Raw genomic sequence first — 8,384 nt, forward strand, 5'->3', positions numbered from 1 at the left:
CCATCTTTGTTTGTTGAACGCCCATTTAACTTGGCCCGACAAATCAATAATGACCAACCCCTCTTTGAAGAGAGGGGGTTGTGTGTTCTTCCCTGAAGACAGATTTGTGTGTTTCGGGGGTATAAGGAGGAATATCTTGGGACCCATGATAATTCATATGCCAATGTTACTCATGATGATTTTATAATAAAATAACATATAAAAAAGATAGATGTGCGTTTGACAGAAATGTTCTTCCGTAAGATAGATATGTGTTTGACGAAAATGTTCTCTCATAAATAGCTTTGCATATTCCCGCGAGTCCAGGTTCTCACCTTAGTTTTTAGCTTGTGTTACAACACATTGCCGCCTTCTTGTTCCTGCCTTGTGTTGCAAAACATTTTCGGGTTCATTCCTACCTCGTGGAGATAACTATAAATCGATCAACTGGTTCGATAATTGGTGGGCGTCATAGGGAGATTTGTCGGCCATCTATTTTTACAGTCTTCTCTTCTTCGTTTTCGTTAAGCAGTATGAAAAAAAGCAACAATGCACAAGCATTCCTACAAGTGCCATTAAGGCGTCATGAGTGTCTTTCCATGTCATCATGCTATTGTTGAAGAACGTATATCATCGTGAGTGTCATTAAGGCATTGTTTTGTTATTGTAGGTGGATGTTGGCTTTTCGTTGGTTAAAAAATTAAAGATATTTGTAGGACGTTGGGACCTATTGACAAGAATGCTTGGTTATAGATGCAAGGAAGGGCCTCTACCGCCATCCGGTATTGTCCATTCACTCAGTATATGCAATGTATCGCAAATCGCGGTTATAGTAACATACTACCAATTTGTAAGATATTATTTTGTTTGTTAATATCGATTTGTAAGCTATTATGTTGAATTGTCATATCGATTTGTAATATATTATGTGATATGTATATCGATTTGTAAGATATTATGAATTTTCTAGTATCGATTTATAAGATATTTGTAGTATGATTTTAAAACATGTGCGTGCAGAATTTATATTATTGTGCGCATGCGGTGGCGATTTGCATATTCAAATCACTCTCATTTAAAGATTCTATTGAAATCGCTTCACAACGTCGTAGATATAATTAAATTGTTGTTACATGAATCGCTATCGTCAATACACATATACGATAAATCATTTCCTTTATTGGCATGGTAAATAACAACTCGATGCATAGTATAAGCAAATAACAAATTGTTGTTGCTTTTATACTGTGATTCATTCAATCATTTATTTGACTTGCTTAACTAATCGGTATCTATTGTTATATGCATCTTGAATAAATTGTAGTAAACATATGCGTTGGCTAACGCAAATTGATATCTTACTTATGACAGTGGTGAGCTTATCATCTGGTTGCAGTGAAGATGATGTATCTCAATTATTGGAAAGTTATGGAAAAGTAAACATTTGTATGAATGACGCACCTGAAGAAGTAAATATGTATACTAATGATGCACATGATAAGAAGGGTGCAGGCATTGGATTCACTCTTGACTTGAATGTTTCAGTAGAAGAAATGCAATTTGATAATGAGGTAGACAGTCATGACAGTACACTTGACTCTGTTCTCGTAGAAGAAATGCAGTTTAATAATGAGGAAACTGCATACAAATTTTATAATGATTATGCCTTCAAACTTGGCTTCAGTGTTAAAATATATTCTTGGTCAAAAAATGCACAGGGTGTCGTGGTGAGAAAGACATGTTTGTTCTAAAAAAGGTTGGAAGAAGTCAAGTAGAAATCTAATAAGGAGCAAGCCAGATTCAAGATGTGGTTGTCCAGCGAGAATGGTGTTAAGAAGACTTTCGAATGGAAAATATGTAGTTCATACTTTAATCAGTGATCAGAACCATGAATTAGCAGCTTCATTTATGACTCATATGTTGAGGTCACATCGTAAAGTAACTGAAGCACATGCTGTAATAGCTGATAGCGCCGACATTGCACCAAAAAAGACATATAATTTATGTGCGCATATAGATGGTGGTCGCGAGAATATGTCATTCACACCTATGGATCTAAGAAACTACTTTAGAAGAAAAAGAATAGATAACATGAAGAATGGAGAAATATGTTCTTTGGTTGATTACTTACAGAAGAAATCAAGCAATGACCCTGGTTTCTTTAGTGCAATGCAACTGAATAAAGATGGATATGTTGTGAATATGTTTTGGGCAGATTCAAAGTTAAGAGAAGATTATGAATGCTTCAATGATGTGCTTATTTTTTATACGACAGTGAAGATTAATACTGAACAGTGGTCATTTACGTAGTTTGTCGGAGTAACCATTACTCACAGAGTTGCATATTAGGCGATGCTTTTTTGTATGATCAGACCAAGAAAACCTTTGAGTGGTTGTTTAGAGTATTTACACAGGCAATGAATGAAAATCACCCTAAAGTTGTACTTACAGATGGTGATCACGCAGTTGTAGCTGCAGTGTCTCATGTATGGCTAGATGCACATCATTGTCTATGTTTGTGGCATATCTTTCAAAATACAGTAAAGAACATAGGACACATATTTAATCAGAAGACAGGATTTTATAAAAAGTTTTCAAGGTGTGTACTTGAGAGCATAGATAAGGTCACCTTTATGTCTGATTGGGAGGAAATAATTTAGATGTACGACCTTAAAGACTGTGTGTGGTTACAAAATTTATATGCAGACAAAGAGAAGTGGGCATTGGCATATAGAAGACAATACTTTTGTGCAGGTATGATATGTATACAAAGAGCTGAATCTATGCATGTCACACTAAAGAAAACCTTGTATTCATGTTTAATAATGTTTCGCTTCATAGAATAATATGAATTATTTATAGACAATTTTAGACAGAATGAGCTTGAACAAGATGTGAAATGTTTTAACACACACCCTATAACTTTGGGCATAAAAATATTGATGCTACCTGCAGATCTGTATATACTAACTATATTTGAATGGATTAAGAAGGAGGTTATACAGGTCATGAATTATAACATAGAAGGACATATGCAAACTGAGAATATATACAAATACCATATTGTATGTGAGGGTGAAAAGTATCTAAAAAGGCAAGAAGCACATGTTACGTACAATGTTGATAATAAAACAGTTGAATGTACGTGCAAAATGTATGAATTCAAAGGTATTTTATGTTGTCATGCATTAAAGGCACTTAATCAAGAAAAGATACAAGAAATACCTGAGTTATATTTAATACAAAGATGGATGAGACAAGCAAAGATTGAACTATTGGATACAGATAATGTCAGTGCATCCGGTATTGATGAGAAGTGTCACATAGCCTCCTGTTATCAATAACTATATAGGTCACTTATGTATATTGCAGATTTGGCATCTAAAACTGAAGAAGCCTATATATGTATAAGAAAAGTGCCAAGAGAGTTACTTGAAAATGTGCAGTTAATTCACCATCAGTTTGTTGCAGCTCATAAAGACCAGTCTAAGAAAACACGAGCGAACAACGAAGGTGAAAATCATGCTTATTTTGACCCACATGAGAAGTTGTGCCGAAGTGTAAACATCATCTTCAATAAGTCAGGAGTCAACGTTATAGATTATGATGAATAAATTCACCTAGCAAATAGTATAAAAAAGAAACCTACCTCTAATCGTAGTTGTCGGAGGACAAAGGGTGCACTAAAATTGGTTGGCAAGAAAAGGTCTAAGAAACAACCAACCTCTAAGCAAAAGCAATCAAGCCCTTCGCATGAACAGGTATGTAATACATTATATTGTTTTCTATGTAAATTGCATTAAGTGCAGCTTATCAATATCTAACTTGTGTAATTTTCAACATGCAGCAATAAACTACAGATGTGCACTACAACGTTGGAACCTTCAATCCTCCCGACCAGTTTGAGTGGAATGATGGCATCAGTTTTACAAGTCTTTTGCTATGTAATCAATGTTGGGAGGATGTTTGCATTTCTTGTTAAACGTAATGTAGTGTCTTATATTGTTTTGTTTCATGACAGACTTAGTTTAATTCAAAAGTGAGCAATGGAATACAGGAATCACATGTGAATTCTTCAACTACATAATTGTATTTGATTGTGTTAACATGATCGATCGTTGTAATATGTATTATTCACATGTATAAAATGTTGTCTCATCTAGCCTATAGAGCTATAGTTTTGATACCATTGGTAAATATCATAGGTAAATTGTCGTTGTTTATTGCTTATACCATTAGTAAAAAGAATTATCTTATGTAGCTTTCACATGCAAAAAGTAGTTCTGTAAATAAACTGTATTAAAAGTAAAAATTGTTGTCTCATCTAGCCTTCACATATACAAATTGTTATACATATATTGTAGTTGAATCATTGCAAAAAGTTATTATGTGAATAAACTGTATTAAAAGTAAAAATCGTTGTCTCATCTAGCCTTCACATATACAAATTATTATACATATACTATAGTTGACTCGTTGCGCAAAAAGTTATTTTGTGAATAAACTGTTTTAAAAGTAAAAATTATTGTCCCATCTAGCCTTCATATATACAAATCATTATACATATATTGTATTTGAATCGCTGCGCAAAAAAATTATTCTGTAAATAAACTGTATTAAAAGTAAAAATTGTTGTCTCATCTAACCTTCATATATACAAATCGTTGTACATATACTGTAGTTGAATTCTTGCGCAAAAAAATTATTTTGTGAATAAACTGTATTGAAAGTAAAAATCGTTGTCTCATCTAGATTTCACATATGCAAATCGTTGTACATATATTGTATTTGAATCATTATACCATATAGTGTCCTATAATGATTTATACAATGACGTCTATGTCAGAAACAATGATTTGCCTTTGCTACAAATCGTTTCATGGCCAAATCGATTTGTTTATTGTTTTTATTTTCTGCCTTTACTAAGTCTAAATATTTGCCTAATTTTCGATATACTTTATGACAAATATGCTACAGTTGTTTAGTTTCATCTTGTCTGCCTGTAAAAATATATCGATGATGATGGGATCCCATACATTCTGCAGCTCCATCTTCTTTGCCTGGATTGCATTCTAAGCACATTATTATTTGGACGTGGGGGTGATGCTGATGATGATGTCTGTTTTCTTTGATGATGATGGTCATGTATTGTTTCTAAGTCAAACCATTGGTCATGACGTATTGTAACTAAATACTCATATTTTTTGTAAATGAATATGATTGTAAATCACGTCAATTTGTAATTATGAAGTTACCACGACAATGATATATCTTTGTTTATCTTTGTGAACATTGATTTGTATTTATGAAGTTACCTCAATTTGTATCATTGAAATTACATCAATTTATACTTTACTAAAGCTAAACATCATGTCGATTTGTTTATTGTTTTTCTTTTCTGTCTTTTATGAATCAGTCATTATGTAAATCGCGATAGGATATATCGTTCACATAGACAAAGCTCATAAACGCAAATCGTGATAAGATAAATCATTTTTGCTTTATGTCCGTGGTTGTACAAATCATGATAGAACACTTCTTCTATAAAAATTAAATCTTGATCTCTTATAGAAAGAACTATTTAATTATTGAATGTTACGTTACAACAAAAAATTATAACTAGTTGCAAGCCAATCGATATCAAGCAAATCGTGATAGCACATAGCCTTCATATGTACAAATCGTTTCAGCCTTTTATCAATCATTGTATAAATCATGATAGGAAGACAGCTCGTAAAAGCAAATCATAATTTCTATAATACACAACGCTAAATGCTTCATAAGTACATATCGTTGTAACGTTTGGGCTTCATAAGTAAAAATTATTGTCTCATCTAGCCTTCACATATACAAATCATTATACATATATTGTATTTGAATCGTTATACCATATACTGTCTTATAGCGATTTAAACAATGATGTCTATGTTAGAGACAAAGATTTGCCTTTGCTATAAATAACAGTCTAACTTATTGACGTGTTTAGTAAAAATATTTTATCATGTAGCCCATCAGTATGATTTACAACCACATCAATTTACATAGTGTCCTATGTTAAAGGATGAAAAATACAGATCTTTCCATTCTGGAAGTATATATCAGCATTCCTCTTGATATCAACATTTATCAATATTTATCAACATTCATCTTGAAATCGGGATAATTGTTGAATTTTTATTTCAACCCAGAGAGAATTACATAATTTGTATACACAGTCTTACAAAATTTGTATATAGTCTTACAAAATTTGTATACACAGTCTACAAAATCTGTTACAAATTTTGTATATCATGTTACTCCTGGGGGGCTCGCATCGTTCATTGCCTTTTAGGTATTCTTGTCGTCTGAGTTTTTTTTATCTTTCGCAATTAGAAATTCCATCAATTTTTTGCATAGTTCAGTGCGAAATCTAAGTATATCATCATGCAATAAAAAGGTAATGTGAGACAAATATAGAAATTCAGTCTCTAATAATATAGGATAATAAAACATGTTTAAGTGTACATCATACAGTGTCGAAATCAGGTTCTTGTCTATTGTATATTGCTTCAATATACTTTATTGCAAATATGCCATAATCGACGCCGTTATTTTGTAAAGGAACATCGAGTACGCATTAAAACCTCCACATGCCAATGTCGACACCCAAGATATCTTTGATGAATCCCATCTGTGGTTAATGCAAATTAAAGTAAATTCTAGGCCACCGTACAAGATACGCTACACTTATAGATTGAAACTTACCAAATGTATAATGTCACATTTTATACCAGTGTGAAAGTCCAATGAGTTGTAGCACCATAGTTGTTGTTTTCATAAATCCATCACGTATAAGACCCAATGCTTATACGATCGCCACAATATAGAAATTAATATCTGCAAATCGATAATAAAATATCTTACAAATCGATATAAAAATTCGTATTGATAGCTTAGAAATTGATATTAAGAATCAGCATACAAATCGATATTAAGAATTAAACAATATCTTAAATCGATATAATATCTTACAAATTGATAGTACAAATCATGTTAAAACTGTTATGCCTCATAAACCTTGGACAACAGGTTTCTTCACTTACCTTTTCACTTAACCAAAAGTCTTTGCAGTGATCATCGTTACTCCATCATTGTAGTACATCTTGAAATCCAATGGCGTATGATAGTCGCCGAATGAAACTCTATTGAATGAAATAGTGATAATAGTAAGGTTAAAATATGAAGCAACAAGAGTAGATCAAAAAAAATAATAAACATTGATATACCATAAAATAAGGGTTGACAACGCGTCTAATATTGGTTGTTGTGTTGCTTTGAATATACATTGACAAAATCGTATATAGTCTATTTGTAATAAATATGCACGTGTTAACATACAAACCCATGGCATACGTAAATGTATAATTGATAGTGATTTTATATGTACAAAATTATTGATAGTGTTTTCTTCTGCAAATTCATCTTGTAGCCGATTGATGTTCTCTTAGAGCTCTTTGTTGAGTTTTCGGACACCTTTTTTATGGATGTTCCACTGACATTAGCAGAATATTCAATAAACGATCTGTCGCATTATATTATAATTCTTTTCTATAGTACACAAAACAAATCGAATATACGATATAAAAGAGATAAATTTTGAAGAAACTCATCACGAGGTTTAGAAAATATATACTTGATTTGCTGTTGTTGGCCGTGTAGCTATCATTGTCTCCTTCCTCACCATCGATAGCCCCTTTGCGATGAAGTAGGTTATATGTTCGGCCCACGAACACGTCCTTTATAAAGGAAACGTCAGTTCATCCATTTCTTACTCATGAAGCAAAGTGAAGCAACACCCTCCTGAATTTGTGCGATGTGTCATTCATTTATAAAAGAAATGTAGTTTGACATACCGCTCGTTTTCAAAAACCGCACATAAAGTATATAATAAACAAATAAATTATATTGTGCATAAATTAAAAATTATCGTTTCATTTTCAAAACGCTATAGGAAATAGAATATCGAGATAAGATCTTCATAATACAAATCGTTTCAGGGTCAAACCATTGGTCATGGTGTATTGTAACTAAATACTCATATTTTTTATAAATGGTGGTTGTAAATCATGTCACTTTAAATTTATGAAGTTACTGCAACAACGATATATCTTTGTTTGTCTTTGTGAATGATATCGATATGTAATATAGTGATTTACTCATATCGATTTGTAACTGTTACTAAAATATTGTTTTAGTATAAAACTTTAAAAAAGAATTGTACACTTATAGAATGTCATGTTACAAAAAAGAATTATAAAATTACAACAAAGAATTATAGAATTACAACAAATAATTATTGGGACATTGATTTGTATTTATAAAGTTACCGCGACAATGATATGTCTTTGTTAACGATATCGATATGT

Source organism: Nuphar pumila, chromosome 8 (assembly GCF_984573655.1).
Source record: "Nuphar pumila chromosome 8, dmNupPumi1.hap1.1, whole genome shotgun sequence".
Taxonomy (NCBI): Eukaryota; Viridiplantae; Streptophyta; class Magnoliopsida; order Nymphaeales; family Nymphaeaceae; genus Nuphar; species Nuphar pumila.